The sequence below is a fragment of the Mesoplodon densirostris genome, chromosome 12 (assembly GCF_025265405.1).
Source record: "Mesoplodon densirostris isolate mMesDen1 chromosome 12, mMesDen1 primary haplotype, whole genome shotgun sequence".
Taxonomy (NCBI): Eukaryota; Metazoa; Chordata; class Mammalia; order Artiodactyla; family Ziphiidae; genus Mesoplodon; species Mesoplodon densirostris.
In genome coordinates this window covers 78,912,021-78,937,389 of record NC_082672.1, presented here as the reverse complement: position 1 = coordinate 78,937,389, position 25,369 = coordinate 78,912,021, and positions in this window count along the sequence as shown.

Genomic DNA, 25,369 nt, shown 5'->3' with positions numbered 1-25,369 from the left:
AGAGTTATAGAGAAATAGAGGAAAAACTACTAAACGAAGGCTCAGGGAACATAATTTCAGTTATTTAGTGAGACCAAAAGAATACTATTGAACTTTTCTTCTTTTACCAAAAACATACTTCCTGGTTCTTAATGTATATAGTTCTCTAAAACTGATCAACTCTATCACATTTCCTCAAAGTTCTGTTATTTCTACTGTCACTTCAAAACTAGTATCGACTTCCCAGGGGGTCACCAGGCTTAGGTTCCCCTTGAGCAGGTTTAACCAACTCTCTCCACCCTCAACAACCTGTTTCTTTTATTGACCCACTTCTCTAAAAGACAGCTGTCACCATCAGCTTTCTTTCTGGATACTATTCTCAGTTTCAACCACCATGACCGACCTATATTTTGTCAGATTTTAATTCTCTAGCTCAGCCTCCACAGGTATTTCTATATCAATGACCCAATGCCGCTTCAAATTTTAAGTAAATATTGTATCTTTTTGCCTCATCTATCGACTTTTCCTGATGTTCCCATTTGGAAGCCTCTACTAATGTTGTGAACAAATAACCTTGCAATCTCAGGATTATCTTTGCTTTCTCTCCGAGAGAATCAGAGGTGCTTTGGGCCTCACAACCTCTGCATAGATAAGAGAGGCCTATAGTTCCACTCTTTTTTTTTTTTTTTTTTTTTTTTTGGTACCGTGCTTGCATTTCCCATCTTTCTATCATTTCCAAATTCGATGTGCAACTTCCTCACCTGGTTATCTCACTCGTGCCCTGAAGAATCACACCCTATCGAGCCCCTGGCCCTTCAGCTCTCCTCTCCAATCTTTCCTGGGCAGGTGCTATCTGATCTCCTCATCTCTGGTTTCACCCCAGCTTGGATTCTCCAACTTACCAGGCACATGACGGCTCACGCCCACCTCTAAGCCTCCACACGTGCCTTTCCTTCTGGCTTGAAGGTCCTCTCTCCTGCTCTGTTCTGCTAAGCCTCCTTATTCTCTGCCTGTTTAAGATATACTCCTCAACGTGGCCCACCTCAAATATTTTTTCCAGCATCCTCTCCAGGTTATATATTGCATCTCTCTAGCTCTGCTAGTTCATATTCCTGCTAATTTTTCATTCTTCACTTGAATTTGTATTTATGATGCCAATTGGCCAGACAACCATGGTCTCTATCTGCGTATCTTCTCCTGCCTTTAAACCATCCATTCTGTGTACCCATCGGGCATTCCTGTCTGCTGGGGGAAAAAATGAACTAAAATTGCAGCAGGAGAGATTAAACTGAAGGACCAGAAAGTATATGGGAACTTTCTATTTCTGGAGAATACCACGGGTTTCCATCTGTTTTAGGTGGTTTCCTTGGATGATGATGATTCAGGCACAGAGATCACGTCCCAACTGTGAGAATGAATAATCACACTTGGTTTTCTGTCATCTTTTTGCTCTTTCTCTGGCCTTTTTTTTTTTTTTTTTTTTATCAGGTTCAAGCTCTCTCCCCTGCTCTATCGCCCACCTTCTCCCTCCTTTCTCAGGAAACCCCACTTAGATTCCTGACCAGTTCTAGAGATCATCCTGGACAACACCTCATAGAAGCACCTGCCTGTAACTTTCTCCATTTTCTAACACCCGGGGAGAGAATGAACTTTCCACCCTGGGCATCACCATCCTCTTTTCCATCCTGAAGAGCTATTCCTCAGGAAGGGGTTTTAGGGACATGTTGCACCGTCTGAAGACCTAAACATCTCGGCTCCTCTTCTGCAGGCACACGTCAAAGATCTCTACTTAGAGAGGGTCCCACCGTTTTTTCCCCATGGACCAGAGAGATGCCGAAAGACTGTCACTCAGTTGAAGAGTTTATTAAATCCCTTAAAGAATGACAGTGGCACTTGTTTTGGGGCAGAAGAAGCACCATTGCTCTCTCCCTCTCTTTTTTTTTTTTTTTTTTTTTTTTTTGTCGGGATGGGTGGGAAGGGGGCTGTTGGAGAAGTTTTATCTCCTCCGCTCCATTATCAGGCAGATATAAAACCCTTTTGTGCGTCCGGACCATCCTCCCATCTGGTTTCTCCTCGGCCTCCTCCTCCAAGCAGAAGATGGAACCGAGTAGTCTTGGAACCGGGGATAGGGGGAGGCAGCTCAATGGTTTCCTTTAAGCTTCCATTTCCCAGCCTCCAGCTGTGGCTCAGGTCACCCAGCTGCTACAGGTCCTGGATGGTTCGATTAAAACGATGCATTTGCGGGAATCAGGGTCCTCCTATTTTTACCCCCAGCCTGCTGTCCCCTGAGGCTGGTGACCCTGCGTTCTGGAACTCTGCTTCTCCCCACCCTCTGCCAATCCGCGTCTCTGCGCCTCTGAGGCTGCTGCAGCCCTGCCGGTCCACCGGCTCGTCTGCCCACCGACTCGCCTCGCTTTTCTCCCCCTCCCTCCGTAACCGACTTGAGGCAGCTTTCGCTGCCACGCCGCGCGCCCCGGAGGAGCTGGAGAGCCCGCGGCCGCGGCAGGCTTGATTCCGGGCCAACAAACTTCTCCGGGACCCTGCAGTGCCCGCCTCCTCCCCGCGGCCGCGGCAGATCTGGCGGCGGCAGGGGACGGCGGGGACCCCGACGCTCGGCCCGGCCTCGCGGCGCCGGCTGCAGGACAATCAGGGCGCAGGGCCGGGCGCGCCGGGACGAGCGGGGCCGGGGAGGGCGAGTCCCGGGACCCCCGCCCGCGCCGCACCCCCGGGAGCCGCGCTAGGAGAAGCAGGCTTGGGTCAGAACGGGTAGGAGAGGAGGCGCCGTAACCCCGCGTCTCCCAATTTATGTCCCGTAAGTGTCTCCTCGCTTCTAGACAGAGACCAAAAAATAAGCTCTAACGGCTTGAATTTCTATTGAGTGGGTTTGTTTCGCGCATTCCACCCCGGAGATCCTTGTCTCCTCTGTGTTCGGTGCCTGTTCTCACCGCATCAGCAGGGGTCCTGGTTCCGCTCTACAAACACACAGAGCCGGCAGAACCACCTAGAACTAAAGTATACAGCCCGCAGCCTGCATTATGGGAACACAGGAACACGACCTACGGTCTACGCAGCGTGCACCAGTGGCCGGATCGTGCCACGCGTTGCCGGTCCCCGGGTTCAGCTACCTATGGGAAAGCGCAGTTGCAGGTGTGCGTTATTTATCCGCCCAAGCCCACCTACGAGGGTAGCGCCGTTTTCCGATTTTCTGAAAAAGCGGATGCACGCGAAGGAGCCCGAACGCGAGCGGCGACCCGGAGCCGCGTGCGTGCGAGGGAGCGGGCGGCGGGCAGGGTCGCGGCGCCGCGCACTTACCTTGACCGCGCGCGGGGCCCTCGGAGGCGCAGCGGAGACCGCGCGCGGCTGCAGCACCGCGAGCACTGAGCGCCCTGCGAGTGGGGACGGGGGACGCCTCGCTGCCCTTATTAGTCTCTCCCCGTGTGACCCTCCCACTCGGCGAGGACCGAGGACTCCGCCAACTCAGGCCCAGGTTTTCCTGCATTACAGCCACGTCGCCCCAGAGCCGGGAGTTATGCCTTTCGGGTTTCTGTTTTATTCGCTGGTTCCCAGATAGAAGGACGGGTGGACGCAAAGCCTTCAGAGTTTCTCACTCCTGATTGCGGAGTGTCGTCAAAGTATTGCATCGGCGAGCACGCACAGGTAGATAATTGGCTTTTTAACAGTTGAGCTAAAGAAGGACATCATTTACGTTTCAGTTTGTGCTTTTGCGTCAGTTCAGATGAATTTGGTCCGCAGAGCCCGCCAGCCTTCTAATCAGGCTCATGTGTACAGGCTTGCGTGACACGGTTTTGTCTCAGAGTCCACAAAACTATTTTGTGATTTTAAATATTATATCTTTCTATGGATTGGTACTGCAGATCCTGGGTTTTGAACGCTTTGGGATCCCTTAAAACCTGTGAAGGTGACATTTTTCTGCAGATCAGTGTGTGGGGACGTGTGTGTAGAGAGAGTATATATAGACGGTATGTATGTATACTTGTAGGTATATATACATATTGTATAGACATATATACATATATATATATATATATTTGAAAGAAAAGTAGAACCATTATAGAATTCGGAAAAGTAAGTCAGGCATTAGAAAACAGATAACTTGGTTTAATGTTCAGTATTGCCACAGTTGGCGAAATAGGATAAATTATACTATTGATCCATACTGGTGAAAATCATTAAGCTTAAAAGTTATCTTAAACCATAGCAATAGGCTTCACAAATGTCTGCGCTCACAAATCAGGAAATAAAATCAGGCTGGCAAAATATTTTAAGTGTTTAAAAAAAATGTTAGCAGACAGCTCATTTCCACCTCATTGAAGTGAAACTGTGAAAGAGTCGACTGGTAGTTTTTAAACCTGTCTTTCATCCTGATCAAAATCCCTGTAGTTTTAGAGGCTTGCATCCATAGTGATGCAAACCGTGTTTACATGTCAGGACTTAAAACCTGCTGATGTGTTTTCTTCTCCTGTGATTTTCATCCCTGGTTGTTGGTTGACTGTGGAAAGAGGCCAAGGAGGGAGGATGTTACATGAGTCACGCTGCTCACATGGCCATCCGATCCCATACCTGCATCAGACGTGTGGTGACCTTTCTCTAATTTTTTAAATAGTATTACCCCTCTTTGAATATATTTTCCTCTCAAAGTAATTGTACTTTACCTTTTAATTGAAATGAAAGCATCCAGGTTTTATTTCTCCCATAGACAATTAACTTTACATTGACATTTAATTAGTACTATTTAAAATAAGCCTTTAAAACTACCTAACAGAAAGCCTGAAGTTTTGCTTCTAATTTGTGCTTTAATACAAGTAAATCATCTTCATGTTAGCATTATTTTCATAAATATTTTAATAATTTCATAGTCTTTCAGAGGTTTTGGAACTAGCCAAACACTGTAATATTTTTGTTTCTCTTGAATTGCTCATTTTCCTGCTCAAAGTATTGAGCTAGATAAGAGTTTGGAAGAAAGGGAAAAATAAAGAAATACCATTAAAAATTATTATCTACTGCTTCCTTTGTCCCTAGATACACCAGCATCTCCAGATCAGTAAATCCTCCTGTGTTTTGCTTTCAGGAAAGTGTTCGAATGTGGGCTGGCTTCATGATCATAAACTATCAGATCCCTGGGATTTGGTCCTTTATCCAGTTCCTTTCACTGTATTTTAAAGTGACTTCAAGTAGAGAGATCTCCTAACCAAGCACATTTTATTTATTTAACCCCAATACTGTTATAAACTATGCATTTTCCCACTTGCTTCTGAAGCTACCGCTGGTGAAGGAACATCGGAAAATTACAGGGGAATGTGATAGGACTTTGAATTCTGGCAAACAGCTTGGAGGGCTTCTAACGCCCAGTTTAGCTGTACGCATGTGTGACAAAAGAAAAGTTTTAAGCTTTCAAAAACAAACAGTTTTCAACATTTATGGCCCATGGGAGACAAGTTTAACTAGTATTTTTTATGCCTTAAGAGGGCTAAATTCCATTTGAAATGCATTTAAAAAAAACTGTTCCATATTTTGAATGCCCCACCTACATAATTTAAACATTTAAATTAACACTGAACCGTATTTTGATAATTGCCCCATAATAAATTGAAAGAATGCGTGTTTTCTAAGCCTCACTTCTCAGTCGCTTCTGTTTTAACATGGCAATTTCTTTTTCCTTTTCTTCGTTTTTGTGTACTTCTGTACTCCCAGGCATGTTGCTTTACTTTTTCCCTTTTGTAATTTCTTTCACTTTTTCCCCCTTCATAGTTTCCATTTTCCAAGAAGAAAGAATTTCAGCATTGCCCCCAGCTAACTTCTTAGTTAACAAGCCATAAGAGTGCTCATTCTCTATTGAATGGAGGGGCACAGGCATACATGACTCCCATACAGACCCCATGGAAATTCTTCAATGCATCCATAGAGGAGGAACAGACGTCACTGTCAGCTGTAATTACCAACTCTGACTTGTCATCGAGAGCACGTACTTTCCTTTCTATTCCTTTTTAGGCCAGTACAGTGTCTCATATTCATATCATACGAGTAAAGGTAAAAAGAAAGTAGTCCTATTAGTAATTGGCAAAAGTAAGTTAGGGCATTTAAAATTTTTAAATGCTATTTTTACCATTGTTTCAAAAAATGATTGTCCTCATAGAGAAAATAATATTCCACTGGTGGTTGCTATGTTTGCTTCCGTTCCTGGAAGACATTGAGCTCCTGACATTGACTCAGCTTAGAAATGAGAGGAAGAGGTGATCCTGGATCTGACTTTCACTTAGTTTATTAGACCCTTTTCCTAGGGATCAGTGACGCTGAAAGGAAATATGTTAAAAGACAAACACCTGAGTGGAGAAAATGTTTATTACTACACACCCAGCTCTCAAAAATCATTTTTTAAAAAAGGAGATATGTATCCCAATAAAAAAAAACCAGGCAAAAATGTAAAGAGGCAATTCACAAAGGAAATACAAATGGTTAGTGAACACATGAAAAAATATTCAACTAAATTACTATGCAAAGAAATGCAAATTGATAAAGGGGTGATTTTTCCTCCACCCATTTTGACAGGATTAATATTCTTGACATCAAAAGAAGAGGCACCAAATAGATGCCCTTTGTAAAGAGCAAATTAGCCAAGTGTATTAAACACTTTAAAAAATGCATGTTGAATCACTCACTAATCATTAGAGAAATGCAAATCAAAATCACAGTGAGGTATCACCTCACACCAGTCAGAATGGCCATCATCAAAAAAATCTACAAACAATAAATGCTAGAGAGGGTGTGGAGAAAAGGGAAGACTCTTGCCCTGTTGGTGGAAATGTAAGTTGATACAGCCACTATGGAGAACAGTATGGAGCTTCCTTGAAAAACTAAAGATAGAACTACCATATGACCCAGCAATCCCACTACTGGGCATATACCCTGAGAAAACTGTAATTCAAAAAGAGTCATGTACCACAGTGTTCATTGCAGCTCTATTTACAATAACCAGGACATGGAAGCAACCTAAGTGTCCATCGACAGATGAATGGATAAAGAAGATGTGGCACATATATACAATGGAATATTACTCAGCGATAAAAAGAAACGAAATTGAGTTATTTGTAGTGAGGTGGATGGACCTAGAGACTGTCATACAGAGTGAAGTAAGTCAGAAAGAGAAAAATAAATACCATATGCTAACACATATATATGGAATCTAAAAAAAAAAAAAAAAAAGGTTCTGAAGAACCTAGGGGCAGGACAGGAATAAAGACACAGATGTAGAGAATGGACTTGAGGATGCGGGGAGGGGGAAGGGTAAGCTGGGACAAAGTGAGAGAGTGGCATGGACATATATACACTACCAAATGTAAAATAGATAGCTAGTGGGAAGCAGCTGCATAGCACAGGGAGATCAGCTCGGTGCTTTGTGACCACCTAGAGGGAGATGCAAGAGGGAGGAGATATGGGGATATATGTATATGTATAGCTGATTCACTTTGTTATAAAGCAGAAACTAACACACCATTGTAAAGCAATTATACTCCAATGAAGATGTTAAAAAAAACCCAAAAAAAACCCAAAAAAACAAAACAAAACAAAAAAATACATATTGAGTCCACTTCATAAACTCCTCTGAAACGGTAGCTGAGCTGTGGTTACTTCTGAGTTAGGATATGGGAGATTCTGATTTCTTCCTTTTGCTTGTCTGTAATATATAAATTTTCTACAGTGAACATGTATTGCTGTTGTAATAAAAAGTACAACAAACATGAACAAATGTGGTGTTTTATATATCGCCAACAAATTAACAAAGCAGTGGGTTTAAGAGAACTGAGAAATTGGCCTTTCAGGTACCCCTTTCAATGATTACCAGCAGGAATCTTCCAGGTAAAAATTAGGATGCAACTTAAAACATTTGAACTTAGCCTAGCGATTTCACTAGGAAGCAAATACTAATTAAACCGTTTATTTATTTGATATGGATTTTTGAACACTTCTTAAACTAAACACTGTAGGGTATACACAGATAGGTTAGACATGGGCCCCACCTCCTGCGGTTTAACATTTGGTAAGAAAGAGATGTATATGTGTATAATGATGATCTGAAATAAAAATACGGAATGTAATAAGCAAAGTAGATATAAAATGCTGGGAGAGTTCAAAAGAGGGGGAAACTGTATTCATACATGAAAGCGTCAGGATCAAAAGAGTTGAATGAACAAACTTCAGTTGACCCTTGAACAGCATGGCTTTGAACTGTGTAGGTCCAATTTTACATGGATTTTTTTCCACTAAATACGTACTAGAGTACTATAAAATCCCATAGTTGGTGAATGCATGGTTGTAGAACCACAGACAGCTGACTGTAAAGTTATACTCTGATTTTCCACAGCGTAGAGGTTCAGCGCCCCTAGGTCCCTCACATCCCAACACACACATGGTTCAAGGGTCCATTTTTTGTCGTCTCAATAAATATATTTACAAATCATCAGAGCATCCTAGTGGGCACTTTCACTAAATAATTACATGTGAAATGATGAGTTTACTTTTTTTTTTTTTTTTTTTTGTGGTACGCGGGCCTCTCACTGTTGTGGCCTCTCCCATTGCGGAGCACAGGCTCCGGACGTGCAGGCTCAGCGGCCATGGCTCACGGGCCCAGCTGCTCCATGGCATGTGGGATCCTCCCAGACCAGGGCACGAACCCATGTCCCCTGAATCGGCAGGCAGACTCTCAACCACTGCAGCACCAGGGAAGCCCGAATTTACTATTTCTGTAATAAAGATTTGTTGAAAGAATCAACAGGGAACAAGCTCACTTCTCCCCTTATTCAGAAAAGGAAAGTGAATTGATTCCTACTGAACTAAATCCTTTCCCTGGAATTCGAGACCCTAAACCATGTAACGTCCACCCCCTCACCTCAGTTCCCTTAGATGCACATGACGCCATAACCAGGTTAATGACCTGTGACCACAGAACGAACAACCAATGCTTTCTCACACTCTCTTGTTGTAGCCGCCAACTGAAATGCCAGGTGAACTCCTGCTTATTTGATGTGTTTTCTATTACACAGTTCCTTCCCTGGCCTCTTCCCACCTAACAGACCCTCCCTGCCTCTGTACAGGGGAGCGCAATTTGCACTTTTTAATGACAGTCTACTTGACGCCTTGTTTCACACACATTTCTGTATTTGGCCCTGACTTGATTGTAAACTCCTTGAGGGCTGGAACTGTGTCTTTTCTTTTTTTAAGGATACCCAGAACATCTAAGACAATAAACTATTTTTCCTTAGTATAATCTTCAAGTATTTGTTGAAATGAGGCCTTGGGGGGTTAAGTAACTAAGGACATACAATTTTCTAATGACATCGTATAGACTGAATCTCAGAATTGGTATGGAAAAGCAGTAGGCTCGTTCGGTATTTACATCTAAGGGAATTAAATTACCATATTGCCAAGATAATCACAGGATAACTTGCTCTCATCTGTAAAAGACCCCAGTGCAGAGGCTCTGAGGACAGCAACACATCAAGACAATGGATTCTTACTAGTTGAAAATGTCCTCATCCTATGTCCTCTTCCCTCCTTCTCCAAACCTAAGGGAAATTTCCATTATTGAAAATGAGAACACAACTCTGTTTAATCTCTTATTATTCTTAGAACAAGAATCTCTAATTATCCTCTAATTAAACTTTGTACTAACTCCTGAATGTTTTTAAAGAACCAATCTTATATACATCTAAAAAAAAAACAAATTCAGTGCTGACACATCATAAATGATAGGTTGCCTAGAACATTATGTCAGATTTATGTCTATAAAATTGTGATTCTTTTCATTGTAACCTCTTTCTAGAATATATATATATATATATATATTTTTTTTTTTTTTTTGCAGTATGCGGGCCTCTCACTGTTGTGGCCTCCCCCGTTGCGGAGCACAGGCTCCGGACGCGCAGGCTCCGGACGCGCAGGCTCAGCGGCCATGGCTCACGGGCCCAGCCGCTCCGCGGCATATGGGATCCTCCCAGACCGGGGCACGAACCCGTATCCCCTGCATCGGCAGGCGGACTCTCAACCACTTGCGCCACCAGGGAGGCCCTAGAATATTTATTTTCAATTTAGAATTTACTTAGCTTATGATTCTCATGGAATCACTTTAAAAAATCACCATGTGGGCTTCCCTGGTGGCGCAGTGGTTAAGAATCTGCCTGCCAATGCAGGGGACATGGGTTCGATCCCTGGTCCGGGAAGATCCCACATGCCACGGAGCAACTAAGCCTGTGCACCACAACTACTGAGCCTGCGCTCTAGAGCCCGCGAGCCACAACTACTGAGCAAGTGCACCACAACTACTGAAGCCCATGCGCCTAGAGCCCGTGCTCCACAACAAGAGAAGCCACCACAATGAGAAGACTGCTCAGTGCAATGAAGAGTAGCCCCCGCTCACCGCAGCTAGAGAAAGCCCACGCACAGGGCTTCCCTGGTGGCGCAATGGTTGAGAGTCTGCCTGTTGATGCAGGGGACACGGGTTCGTGCCCCAGTCCAGGAAGATCCCACATGCCGTGGAGCGGCTGGGCCCATGAGCCATGGCCGCTGAGCCTGCACGTCTGGAGCCTGTGCTCCGCAGCGGGAGAGGCCACAACAGTGAGAGGCCCGCGTACTGCAAAAAAGAAAGAAAGAAAGAAAGAAAGAAAGCCCATGCACAGCAACAAAGACCCAACACACCCCAAAATAAAATAAATTAAAAAAAAATCACCATGGGTGGGACTTCCCTGGTGGTCTAGTGGGTAAGACTCCACGCTCCCAATGCAGGGGACCCAGGTTCAATCCCTGATCAGGGAACTAGGTCCCGCATGCGTGACGCAACTAAGAGTTCACATGCCGCAAATAAGAAGTCCGCATGCTGCAACTAAGAAGCCCGCATGCCTCAGTGAAGATCCTGTGAGCCACAATTAAGACACAGCACAGCGAAAATTAATTAGTTAATTAATTTAAAAAATCATCATGTGCTAGGAAGGGTACTAAGTGCTTTATATGTTTTATCTTTTTAAAATCATTCAACAGCCCTATTGCCCTATTTTTACAGCTTAGGACTAAGGCTCTGAACCAATCCCTGACAGAGCCAGTATTTGCACCCAAATACTGTCTCATTCCACAGCCCAGGCTCTCAGCCACTCTGCTCTGGCAACTTTTCTTCTGCAAAGACCTGTTTGCAGCCCTACATCACCTAATAGACAGGCTAAAGGGGAACTCAAGACAAAGCAGGGTCCTCAAAGGTACATGGTGACAACATAGTCCCCTTACAAGACAATGTGAAATAAACCTACAAGTCTCTGTTGTAAGACCAGAATCAATTTTAATTAAGAGAAAACCATGAACTGAATTGTTTGGTCTTAAAACTACATTAGTTATTCAGATGCTGTGTTGCAACACGCTTTAGTCTATGCTGACTTAAAAAGAAATTCCAAGGTAGTGAACTAGGCAAAGTAATAGTCAACTAAGACAAGGTAAGATGAATTTGACTAGTTTCTGTTTTCTATCAAAGGTGACAGATTTACCTGCTTTTCTGATACTCAAGAACATTCTTGCTGTCAAATTATTTTACCATAAACCCATTTTTATCCATCTTTTTTTTAAACATCTTTATTGGAGTATAATTTTTATCCATCTTAAATGTAAACTCTTATGTTTATAAAGCCCCTTTCAAGTAATTATGAGAAGTCATAAAACATAGCTAGTGAAGGAAATAATGATAGTTCATAAATCTACACTTATTTTCAAGCACATCAGGTGTTAACCAAACTCTACAGAATATTTTTTTTATTTTCCTATACAGAACAGTTCTTTATTTTTATAAAAACCTCACAATAACTTTTAATGTTTTGATAGTCATATTAAAACCCACTACCTTGTATCTAAAGACTTGCTTGCATGGGCTGCCAGACAGATGCTTTGTGCTGATCCTCTCCCCAACCGAGGTCACTGCTCAGCTGGTTCTGCTGTGGTGCTACCACCCAGTTTTGGCCCCAGCCTGAGGATGCTCGTTCCGTCAGGAGACAGGGACTATCTGAAGCCAAGGAAGGGTCTGTTTTCTCCATCAAGGTCAGTCTCTTGTCAGTGGTTTCTGTCAGAATGACAGTGTCACAGTAGGTGACCCAAATGGTCACGGGCAGCATTCAGCTTCTTCACTCCACGTATCTTTAGCTATAATAATGGATCCCAAAACTCAGTAGCTGGAAGCATACTGTCATTGCTCACGGGTCTGCTGAGTGAAGTTCATTTGTCTGGGCTTGGTGTGACTGCTCTCAGCTGGGCTCTCCCCTGAGTCTGTCGTCAGCCAGCGGGTCGGAGGAAGGTTGGCTGGTAGTAGGTGTTTCAGCTGAGACAGGTCATCTCTCCTCTATGTGCACCCTCCAACAGGCTGGCCTGATCCAGGAGGTCACAGGGGTTCGGGACCAAGTGGAAGCTGAAAGCCCTCTTGAACTTAAACCCAGAACTGGCCTCCATCACTTCTACCATATTCTATTGGCCAAAGCAAGTCACAAAGCCAGGTAAGAGTCAAGGTTCCATCCCATGATGGGAGAAGCTTCCAAGTCACATTTCCAAGAGCACCGCCATAAGAGGGTGAAGCATGTGAGTCACCGGTAATTTTCCATGGTTAGGAGGACGCACAAAGGGCATCTTCACTCACTCAGCCCCACCAGGGCAACATCCCACATCCTCCCCTGGATCTCTGTTGCCTCTAGAACGGCCACTAACCAGCTACCCATGCAGCTCTGCTGGCCCTGTCCCTCACCCAGCCAACCCAGCCCCTCTCACTTGGGATCTTCTTCAGAAAGTCTCACCACACCTCCAGGGAGATCGACCCAGCACCCCAATAAGGTGAGGGGGAACAATTTGGTCGCTCTTTGTTCTCTTTCTTGCAGAGGAAGCCCTCTTTCTTCTGTAGCTCCCATGGCTTTGCTGGTGACACACTGTCAAGCCAGGTGAGCCTTCTTCAAACTGAGAAGGACCTCAGAAGCTAAGGGACTAGGGACTTTCTCCTTTTGCACCTGGCCTTGGGAATTGGGCATCTTTTTTTTTAACTGTTTGCTCTCTCTATAATAATGTGGAAGTGATGTGATAAAAAAAATTACTAGGCGAGAGTGCAAAAGACAAATATAGGTGGCATAGCCCTAGAAAGCATCTCTAAGGGGTGATATTAGAGCTGAGACATGAATGCCAGCTCCACAAAGATCAGAGACAGGAACAGCCCAGCCAGTGCAGAGGCTCTGGGTGGGCAGAGCTGGGTCTGTTCATGAACTTAAAAAGGCCTTCTTGCCTGGAACGGGTGGCAAAAGAGGGTGTGGTCAGAGATGTTGGGGTCCAGGGCCAAGTCCTGCAGGACCTCTGAGGCCCCCGTAAAAAGGGCTTGAGCATGGGAATGATATGAACTGATTTTTGTTTTGCAAAGATCACTCTGGCCTCCCCGTGGAGAATGGGAGAGTAGAAATGAAGACATCAGTTCTGAGGCTGTGGTATCCAGGCAAAGGATGACAGTGGCTATGATAAGGATGGTGGTTGTAAAAGGAAAGAAGTAAACAAATTCAAGGCACGTTTTAGAGGTGAACTTGACAAGACTTGCTGAAGGGTTGGATGTAGGGGCTGAGGTAAACAGAGAAACAGAGAACAAGCCTGTATTTCAGGAACACAAGAGACCTTAAACATCGCTTGGACCAATCATGTTTCTATATTCATTTTAATCAATACAATTAAATGCAATGTTGCTTTGTTTTCAAAAGCTCATCCTTTAGGCAAAAGGGGGAAAGGGAGAACTACGTAATAAATGACAGACAAGCCCTGTGTGTGGCAATTTATGTTTGAGTGTGGAGGAGGGGCATATGCCCTCCTAAGCGATCCCCTGTCACACTGCTAGGGAGAAGGGGGCCAGGGGTGGGAGGAGGTGACTGAGAATCACGTGAGCTTCTCCAAGATTCAACAGATTGCAGCAGCAAGTTCTGCACATGAAGCCAGATTTTCCTCACAGAAGGTAGTACATTAGTACCTGTTTTGGTCCTTGAACCTGGACGGGAGTTGCTATAGACCTGGATGACTCCTGTCCAACCACCTTGGAGAAATTGAGGGAAAAAGGAGAGAAAGAGGCAGTGGGGAAGAGGAGGGGGTACTGGAGAGAGAGAGAGCCCAGAAACAGGCTGCTTTCTTTTCATGAACCCTAATTATCATTGTGCAGCAGAGACACTTGCAGATATGCAGAAGTGAAAGGGAAAATTAAACACTGTATTTTATGGACTTGGTGAAATATACCAAACTTAAAAATTCTGTGTTGAGCTAGTGTTTAGGTTTCCTTGCATAAGACTTGGCAAAACACTATTTTAATAATCCAGTGATTTAAATCTTGGATCTGTTTTTTTAGCTATGTAAATGACCACGTGCACTCACATAATTCCCTAATGAAGTGAGGAAGTTAAGTATGTGAGTGGCTGAGGGCAGGCTACTACTCAACACAGCACCCTTGGCCATCTTAGAAGGACAGGAACCCCTACCATGTCATGTGGTGGTCAGTGGGAAAAAATAGTAGGATGTGATTTCCTAACATTTCCCCCTTTATTTAATAATCCTTCAATATTTTGGAGGATTTATTTTGGGAAAAAAGGAAACAATAACCCTGTTATGAAAAACTGGTATTCATGTAATTTTCTTTTAATATTGGAGTCCCATTAGGTTCATATAAGCAAGATCGAATTTAAAGTAAAAATTATTCATATTTTAATATAATTTATATATGCACATGAAAACATAATTTTGAAATTATTGACAAACAGCAAGATGTATTCTTTAAATGATCAAAAGTAAATCAATTCTTAGGCTTTTCTGTTCCTTTCATCTTAATGAATCTCTTCAAGGGTATGGTCTGCAAAGAAGACTCTGGATAGATACTGCCTATGACAAGGAATCTTTTCACTTTACACAGATGGGTTTGAATAGGATGACCAGATCATTTCTTTCCAAGCAGGCACATTTTCAAGAGTGAAAGGAGGCTCTATGACTATTATAACAGGACAATGGGTATAAATGCCTGTGAGACAGCCCCATATTTAGCACATACAGTAAACAAACAAAGTGTCGATAGAAGGACAGGACTTTACATATAGATCCTTTATATTTAGGATTGATTTCTAGGAATCAGACTGGGACGGATGTAACTATGGCCCAGTGAAAGCCCCGATCACTGTGGCAACACTGTAAGCTTTCCTAAGAGCAGCGGTAATTGGCCACCTTATCTTCAGGACCTGAGGTTCCCTCAGTGCCTGAGCTGTGTATCTACTTGTTCTAAAATAACTCTCGGGATGCTTGTAGGAGTTAATGTGCTTCTCTAAGCACCTTTAACCAGAGCGTGACTTGTGCTGTGTTCTAAGCAAAACTGAGTCTCCTGTTTCAACATCTGTTTGTTACATATTTAAGGTATCTGTTTGTTACATATTTAAGTTCTAGTCCTGTTGTCCAATTTCTTCATGGTTTTATACTGGTCCATATAAATGAATTAATTAGTACCACAGGTATCTTTTCATAAATAAAATAGAAAACTTCAATCATATAATATGTAGCTTCATGCTGTGTAAACATAATGGAATTTTAAAATGAATACGTGTGTGCGTGTGTGCGTGTGCATGTGTGTGAGCTTCAGAGAATGTTGAAAGCATTGTTGGGCCTTAGGAGTCCTTATAAAGATAGATTAAAAAATGGATGTATGACCTAGAGAGATCAAATGCTATATAACACTAAGGAGAACACATGCCCAAATTGACTTCTTATAAAAAGGGACATTTGTAAATTGCAGCTGGCTTCGGTTAATACCTTGGTAATTTACAAGGTTTGAGCATTTGGCTTTGTGTTTTATTTGAAGATGCAAGAGAAAATAGAATCTTTCTTCAAATAATCAAGAGATTCTGAAGACCTAGAGCTTTATACACTGTAGGATAATACATAATATATATGTATAAAAACACACATATATATATTCTAATAAATATATTTTTAATACAAAAAATATTTATTGAGCCCCTCACACTGTTTTTACTTCTTGGGAAACAACCATTAACAAGACAGGTAAGTTTACATGTTCCTTACATGAATTGTGATGGAAAAGTTAATTGAGATGGAGATAGCTCCAAATATTTCCATCAATACTTCTGGTTTAACCAGTTGCAGATATGTTTAAGGATTCTTCTAGATGAGATGAGATGAAAGCATAGCAATTTTTCATGTGCCAATGCTATGTTCTAACTGGAAGATTAGATTTAATTTCTGTGAATAATTATCTCCTAATGGCTTAGCTGGATTGAAAACCTTCTGAAAATTCTTCACAAAATATTGTGTATTCAATATTCATTGATTCAACAAATACTTATAGAGTGCTACCATGTCTGAGGCACTGTCGAGATACAAGTGAACAAAATGAATTCTCTTCTCTCATAGGATTTATATCCCAAGGGAAGTGATGGATAGTTACTTCAGAAATTAGTGACTAATATATGTCAGATGGTGACATATGGGATGGAAGAAAATAAAGCTAGGAAGGAGATATTGCCAGGGTGGGTGCTGATGGTAAGGCGGGGCATATGTTACTCTTTTATAAAGAGAGGTCAGAGGCCTCACTGGAAAGGTGACATTTGAACAGAAACCTGAAAGAAGGAAGGGAGTGAATTATGGAGACACAGCAGGTAGACTGGAGACATTCAGGCAGAAGGAAAAGTTTGTGCAAGAGTGCTGAGTTAGGAACATGCTTAATGTATTCAAGAAAACCACAATTGCCACAGGTGCTAGGGACGAGGAGGGAGGTGGGGGATGGAGTCTGAGAACTGGGCTGCCTCTAATTGCTGCGTGTAGCCAACCTAGACAGGAGACGCTGGCAATAGAAAGGTGCTCATTTGAGGAACAGTGGACACGTTAGAAGCAACTGTTCGACTCTCTTTTAGTCTGTTTATCCTATTAAATTCTTTCTAGGCTTTTCCTTTCTCATCCTTGTGATAAAAATATGTCAGCGTGGGCCTCCCTGGTGGCGCAGTGGTTGACAGTCTGCCTGTTAATGCAGAGGACACAGGTTCGAGCCCTGGTCTGGGAAGATCCCACATGCCGGGGAGCAACTAAGCCCCCGTGAGCCACGACTACTGAGCCTGCATCTGGAGCCTGTGCTCCACAACAAGAGAGGCCACGATAGTGAGAGGCCCGCGCACCAAGATGAAGAGTGGCCCCCACTTGCCATAACTAGAGAAAGCCCTCGCACAGAAACGAAGACCCAACACAGCCAAAAATAAATTAAAAAAAAAAAAAAGTCAGCTTCAGGGCTACGGGCATAAAATGAGATTTCTGAAATAACTTTGCTCTCCTGAGGGCATTTTTGGGCAAACAATACAGCATCCACTCACTGAAGTGTCATTCAAAAAATAATTTATGAAAAATAAAGCAAGAATATTTATTCCCAATTCTGGAAATCAACGGTCTGTTAAGTTACTAGACAAATGAAAGATTTTCTGGCCCATCTTCTGTATGTGTAGCTGTGTATATGTAATATGTATATTTGTATTTTTAAAAATCTATTTCTAGTACATGAAGAACCTAGCCCTAACTCAAATTGTATAAAATTTTTAAACACTCTCATTGGCAGGTGGGTTATGGATTGGTGGGGAAGATATTGGATACTTTCTTACAAGTTTAGGAAAAGTATCAATACCAAAGAAGAGGAAAAAAATAAAACCTCCAGAAGCAAGGAATAGTTCTCTCTTTTAGGTATGTTAAAATATATCTTCATCTATCTATCTATGTGTATATAACTAGGTTCATATATTTTTAATTGCCTATGGAAAGACATTTTTTCTGTCCTTATGCTTTTTATGTCCTTATGATGCTTGGGCATCATAGTGTAATGATTAAAGGCTTTGGGGTCAGACATAACTGAGTCTGGATTCCATCTTTGCCATGTTCTGGTAGGGAACCTAATCTCACTCTAAACACCTGCCTCACAGAGAAACTGTACATGTTATCTGACATAATATGTATGGAACATTCAGAACAGTATCTAACATGCAGAAATTGCTCAATTGAGTGTAGGGATTCTCACTTCTTAACTCCTCCCTCTTCTTTCGGTTCCTATGTTCAGTCAATCACCATTTTTCACCCTTCAAGAGGAAGGCTGAGTTTTATCACTTTATCTGTATTTCTTTTTTTAATTAAAAAAATTTATTGAAGTATAGTTGACTTACAATGTTGTGTTAAGTTCTGCTGTACAGCGAAGTGACTCAGTAAACATATAAATATTCGTTTTCATATTCTTTTCCATTATGGTTTATCACAGGATACTGAATATAGTCCCCTGTGCTATACAGTAGGACTTTGTTGTTTATCCATCCTATATATGAGTTTGCATCTGCTAATCCCAACCTCCCAATCCATCCCTCCCCCACCCCCTCCCCATTGGCAAGCACAAGTCTGTTCTCTATGTCTGTGAGTCTGTTTCTCTTTCATATATAGGTTCACTTGTGTCATACTTTAGATTCCACATATGTATTTTGTCTGTATTTCTAATACAATTAACTCAATCACTCATTTAGTCATCCAACCAGTACTTACTGAGTGCTCCAGGCACTGTACTGGGAAACAAAGAGAGCACTGAAAAAGACAGAGTATTGTCATAAGCCTTTCAGTCTAAATAGTACTACCTTGAGTACTAAATTCAGATCAAATATCCCCTCAGTATCTAGCACAGTGCCAAACATGAGAGCATTCCAAAATAACCCTAGACTTAGTCTTGCAGAATTAGAAAAGTACCTAGAGATAATCCTGTATAAACACCTTACTTTTAAATAAAGGTTTGTGGCTTAGCACAGCTTAATATTGTAAGGTGACGCTTCGAGGAGTATGAACAAAGTAGTTTTGTTTATCACATTAACAGACCTCTTTATTTGGTAGATGAGGAACAGTGACATTAGGACTTCATATTTTCAATGCTAGAAACGTTGTTAGAATCAGAGGTGGGACTGACAGACATTGTTAAACACATGAACTTTAAATTAACTATGAATAACATGGCCAAGAAATTAAATGAAAAGATGGAGAATTTTTAACAAAAACTTAATTTAATGAAAAAGAATCAAGTGGAATTATAGCTGTTAAAAAAAACACACAATAATTTAAGTAAATAAATGGGTTTAACAGTAAATTGGACACAGTAGAAGAAAAGGTTGGTGAAACTGGAACAAAAGTCAGTAGAAATAACTAGCTGGACGTATGAAGACCAATGAGTAGAAAATAGCCAGAAGATCATCTGGACAAAGTGAAATATCTACATATGTGTAGAGTCCCTGAAAGAGAGGATGTAGACAATAGGTTGACAGTACATTTGAAGAGATAATGGCCAATATTTTCCCCAAGATTGATGAAAGACATGAAGCTACAAATTCAAGAAGTGCTATAAATCTAAATGGGATAAATGCAAAGAAAACAACATCTATGAACATAATACTAAAGCTGCAGAAAATTAGTAACATTTCAAAGGAGGAGCATAAGATTTACAGCTTAATTCTCAAAAGAAATAATGCAAGACAGAGGCAGTGAAATGAAGCCTTTAAAGTATTAAAAAGAAATAACTGCCAATCTAAAATTTCAGACCCCAAAATTATCTTTAAAGCAAAGAGAAAATAAAAGCATATCCAGATAACAAAAGTAAGCTATTTCATCACCAACACATCCTAAAAGAAAACACTAAATGTAGTTTTTCAGACAAAAGTAAAATAATTCTAAATGTCAGCACAAAATTTCAAGAAAAAATGGAAATCAATGGAAAGGATAAACAAATGGATAAAGCTAAACAGATTTTGACTGACAAAACCAAATATAATGAATTTTTGAATTTAAATTATATGTACAATTATATATATTTATCATGGAAATAAATGCTTGATTAATCTGAAAAAGGCAAGAATAAAGGACATAAGGTTTAGAAAGAAAAAGTAGAACTCTCATTTTTCATAGATAACATGTTGAATAATAGAAAATTAAAAAGAATTTTAATGCTACTAGAATTAATAAGAGAATTCAGCAATGTTATAGATCAGTATATAAATATTATTTATATTTCTTTACTAGCAATGTTTAATTAGAAAATGAAATTTTCTTTTTTAAAAAACCAATTACAACAGCAATAAAAACAAAATAAAAGGAATAATTTTAATAAGGTTGTGTGACTTCTACACAGAAAAGTATAAAACATTATAGAGGTCATTTTAAATAAATAAATAAATAAGTGGAGGCATTTACTATGTTTGTGATTTGGTAAATTTGCTATTGTAAAGGTACCAGTTTCCCACAGATTAATCCATTTCAATGCTATACCAATCAAAATATCAGAAGTTATTTTTAAAATATCAATCAACAAGTAGATTCCAAAATTTTTCAATTTATTTTCAACAATGCAAAGGTGCATGTCCTACATGACACCATATTTTTAAAAAAAAACTCAATTCCAACTGGATTACTGATGTAAAAGTAAACATAAAAGCACAACTTTACAATATAATATAGCAAAATATACTCATTAACTGATGATAAAAAACATTTTAATATAGAACCCCAAAAATATGCTAATCATAAAATGAGTGAATTTGCTTTATATTTAATGTAACTTTTCATTAAAAATTTTTTCTCTCTAATTAGTTTCTCTATATTTTTTACTACACAGTGCTTTGCACAAAATATATATTGTTGAAAATCTTGTTGAGTGTTGATTATTTAATCTTATGCTTTTGTTTAGTGACTCTTTTTTCTATAACTTTTCCATAACTCATGAAATATTTTAAGCATGTAAAAACTTTTAAAATGCATTATTTATATTCTTTTTTATAAGCTCCCCTGCTGGATAGTAATGCTCCATTTCCATATCATAATGGCAACAATATTTTGAAAGAAATCTGAAACTGTCTTTTTATGCTCATTATTTATAAGCTGTAGATCACAGAATTTTAGAGTTTGAAAGACTGGAATAAATGGATTGCATTGGATAATGTCTGCAGTGAAGAAAACTAGAGTCCAGAGATGTTCAAATCCATTCAGCAACACAATTACTGTCACAGTCAAGAAAGTAGGCAGGGTTTTTCTCACCCAGAATGATGCTTTCTTTCTTTATATGTTTTAGCCATTAATTAAAATTCCTAACTACATAGTGGGTATTTGTTTTTTTTTTTTTGTTTTTTTTGTTTTTTTTTTTGCGGTATGCGGGCCTCTCACTGTTGTGGCCTCCCCCGTCGCGGAGCACAGGCTCCGGACGCGCAGGCTCCGGACGCGCAGGCTCAGCGGCCATGGCTCACGGGCCCAGCCGCTCCGCGGCACATGGGATCCTCCCAGACCGGGGCACGAACCCGTATCCCCTGCATCGGCAGGCGGACTCTCAACCACTTGCGCCACCAGGGAGGCCCCCATAGTGGGTATTTGGAAAACAGAAAAATAATGCCTGAAACTCCTACTATTCTGACATAAACATATTTTAGATATATACTTGTTATTAGATATAATAATAACATACCTAAAATCTTTAAGTGGATTTTATTCTTTAAGCATGAAGACAAACATTTTGTTTTGGTTCTAATAACCTGTATTCACAATGCCTGCATAATATTCAGATGATTATGATTAAATGTAGTTAATCATTCTCCCACTTTGGAATGTTTAGGTGGTTTCATCTTTTTTAGGGCTAAAAACCATGATGAACATGTTTATGAATCTAGAGTTTTCTACATTTGAGGTTATGTATTTTCTTAGGTTATTGGTTCCCAAATTTCAACCTTCTTATGATTCTTGATATATACTGCAAAATTACTAAAAAGCTTACAAAATCACCAGCAATATAACATGCTGTTTCAATAGCGAGAAAGTGTCCTTTTTTTATTTATACAAATCATTTATATGATTTGTCTTCACTGAAAATAAACATTTCCCACGTATTTCTTTTTTTTTTTCCTTTTTTGTAAATTTTCTGTCCCTATCCTTTTCCTTTGTAAATATGTACTTTAATGTTTTTTGTGCCCCATGTATTACCTACCTATTGATGAATTGATCAGTCGATCAATCTATCTTCTATAAATAGGATATTAATTCTGTATCTCCTATATTTGCTAAAATTTTTTTTCTACTTTCCTCTTTAGCCTCTACTACTATTTCCATTATAAAATAATCAAGTTATTTAAAAAATTATAAGCCTTCCTAAATCTACTGAGAAGAAAGAGTAACTAATCACTCCTATGGCTAGTAGATCTTCCTTCTTTTTTTATTTTAGACAAGGATCTGAAGGTGTTTTTGAGTGCTCCTTTTCATTATGAAGGTATCATTCTTCAACTGGGTCATAGTAGGGTTGATGAGGCTCAAGTTTAGCCTTCTATGGCTTTAACATCACACAGAGATCCCTGGCAAATGTCCATGGGGAAATTAACTGGTCCTAAAGCTAATTCCTTTTTTGTGCATCAGGATTGCAAATTTATATATTCCACAATTTGGATGTGCATATAAATGTAACTCCATTTCTCTGTAACTGATCTAATCTTCATGACCCTACCTACTCACTCACTAGGAAGAAGGATTGAAATACCAAATTTATCCCCATCTGACTCAAATATTAGGGCATCCAATGATCTGGACAGATTATTAGCATAATCCTAGAGTAAACCTGCAACAATGCCTCATTCTCCATCCCCTGTTTCTCTTCAAGGTGGCATTTGGATGTGTAGGAGGGAAGTGTAAATCACTGCATGGCATTGGGGGAGAGGGAGGTCCAGTCTCATGCTGGTCCTGGGATATGCACTGATTGGCCAACCACGAACATTTGATTGTCATTTATTGATTGTGATAGTAAAAACTTTTTAAAAACCGGCACAACAAGGACACCTAAGAAAACAGACACTGGCTATAAGCAACAAGTACAGTCATACTACGCATGCTGGATGAATCACAGCTCTGCACCTGCTGTGTCTGATGCTAATAAACCGCTGTCTATCCCCTCTCAGCTCAGTCAGGATCCTTTGGCTTCTTCCAGCTGACTAGGTCTCTCCAGTCTGGTACTAGAGATCACTGTCCTGCCTTTGACTCCCCAGTTACCCGCACAGCCCTGGACAAAGGGGCAGGCTTCCACTAAATCCTAACCTCTTCTTTCCAGAGAAGGCCTCTCCCTTCCTCTATCTCTTTGCCTGGAACTATAATGGTGACCTTCATGTTGGGAGAGAAAACCAGCTTACCAATAAGGAAAAAACTCAGGAATTTGTTTTAAAAATAGGTTATACTTGTATCATATGCAATGACAAAATAAGAAAAGGGTTTTATAGAAATACTACAATAATAGAGCTTAAGGTATGCTTTAAAATAATGGATTAAGGTACTTCAAATCCTTGCTTCCTTCATGTTGACCCGAAGCAAGAGATAATTCTTTGTAAGCTTGCTTCCAGATGCTCTATCTATCCTTCATTCTGATACCATAAAAATCAAGATGAACCCACATTCTTACAGCTGGTCATTTCAAACTCAAATCAAGTATCATATTAGGAAAAGACAATGAGTCAGCAGGAGTCATCAAGCAGTAAGTGGACCAAAATGCCCTACATTTGAGAGTAAGATAGACATTTATTGTTTTTTCCTATTTAGCATCTTTCTTCGGTAATATTGTATGGTTCTCCTCCTAGGAGCCACCTCTTGCTCATGGACAGTCTATATGGCTTGGTTGGAACTGACAGCTTTGTGACCTCCCTGGACACAGTGAGAGTATTTCTCCTCCCTTGCTTCAAGGATGTGTGCATGGTCCAAGTCACCCCAGGATACCTAGAGCTGGACTTTTATTGGAACTATTGAGGAGAGAACTCTAGTTTTAACAGTGAACCTAGAGCTTCTGGAGGCCACCTTATGTCGATGACTTGCTTGAAGATTATGACCAACACAAGGCAAATGATATCTGAGAAATGAGTGGGAGATCTCTTGAGCATCTGAATTTAGCAGTCCCCAAAGCAGAACCTAACCCTCAAGTTTTCCATGATGTTAGTCAATGAATTCCCTTTTCTGTTTAGTCAATTTGAATTTAAATTTATATTACTCATAAACAAACAAACAAAAAACCTGCTGGGCTTCCCTGGTGCGCAGTGGTTGAGAGTCCGCCTGCCGACGCAGGGGACATGGGTTCGTGCCCCGGTCCGGGAAGATCCCATATGCCGCAGAGCGGCTAGGCCCGTGAGCCATGGCCACCGAGCCTGCGCGTCCAGAGCCTGTGCTCCGCAACGGGAGAGGCCACAACAGGGAGAGGCCCGTGTACCACAAAAAAAAAAAACAAAACAAAAACCCTGCTGAATAATGTAGAACTGCAATGCTTCTACTTTATACCACACCATTGCCAAGAATTTATCTGCCTCTCTTATAGTTTAAGTTCTTTCCAGAGGACTAAATTTAGATTTATAAGGAAATATTTTATATGCCATTGCTCCATGTAAGAGAAATAGAGTTTCTGTTTACTACCTCTCAAGAGATATCATTGTAATTTGGTAAAGAATAGTGCCTTGCAAACTGTGCATGTATAACAATTAAAAACAAATAAAGAAAAAAGCAAGCAGTAACAATTTGACCAGAAATTACATATTAACCTCTGCCAGCCATGTCATTTCAAGTGCCAAAAGGCAATTTTTCTGCTACTTCAAATGTAAATGAAAGTCTAGGGAGAGGAATTCCAACATTACCAGGAATAATTAACTGCAATATTTTAAATATGATGGTAAAATGTAAATTATATCTAAAATATGTGATTGCAGACTGATGGATGACTTGAAAGCCTTTAGTAATATTTTGCTGACAAATTATTTTAAATATTATTCTAGAGCATTTTTATATATTCCTGGAAGACTATGGACCAATCTTATTAACTTTTAACAGCAGAAACAACTTTTAACTATTATAAAAATGGCCTTTGTCTATATTACAGTTTCTACAGATTCTGCCAAAGTCAAGATTTTCGTTTTCAATAATAGCATCATAAAAACATGTGGGTCTTCCAGATCATAGACATAACTATGAGCAAAATGTTAGGGTTCTGGAATATCTCAGAAATAATAATGTTTATCTTAAAAATAGACCATGCTTTCTACCTTTGGAGTTTGTTTTTTGTCAGAGTGGGCTGGGGAGATAGTGTATCATTACCAAAATTTTTTTCGCATTCACCATGTAATTGTAACATGTACATTATGTATTGAACCACATAAACTCTGCTTTGAAAATTAGATATGCTTGACCTTTTCAAAGTCCATGCAAAACAATTCTGAGTAGTCTCATTAGGAACAAAAAAGAGAAATTTTCATAGCTCCTTATTGCTATTTATATTATTGAAATTAAC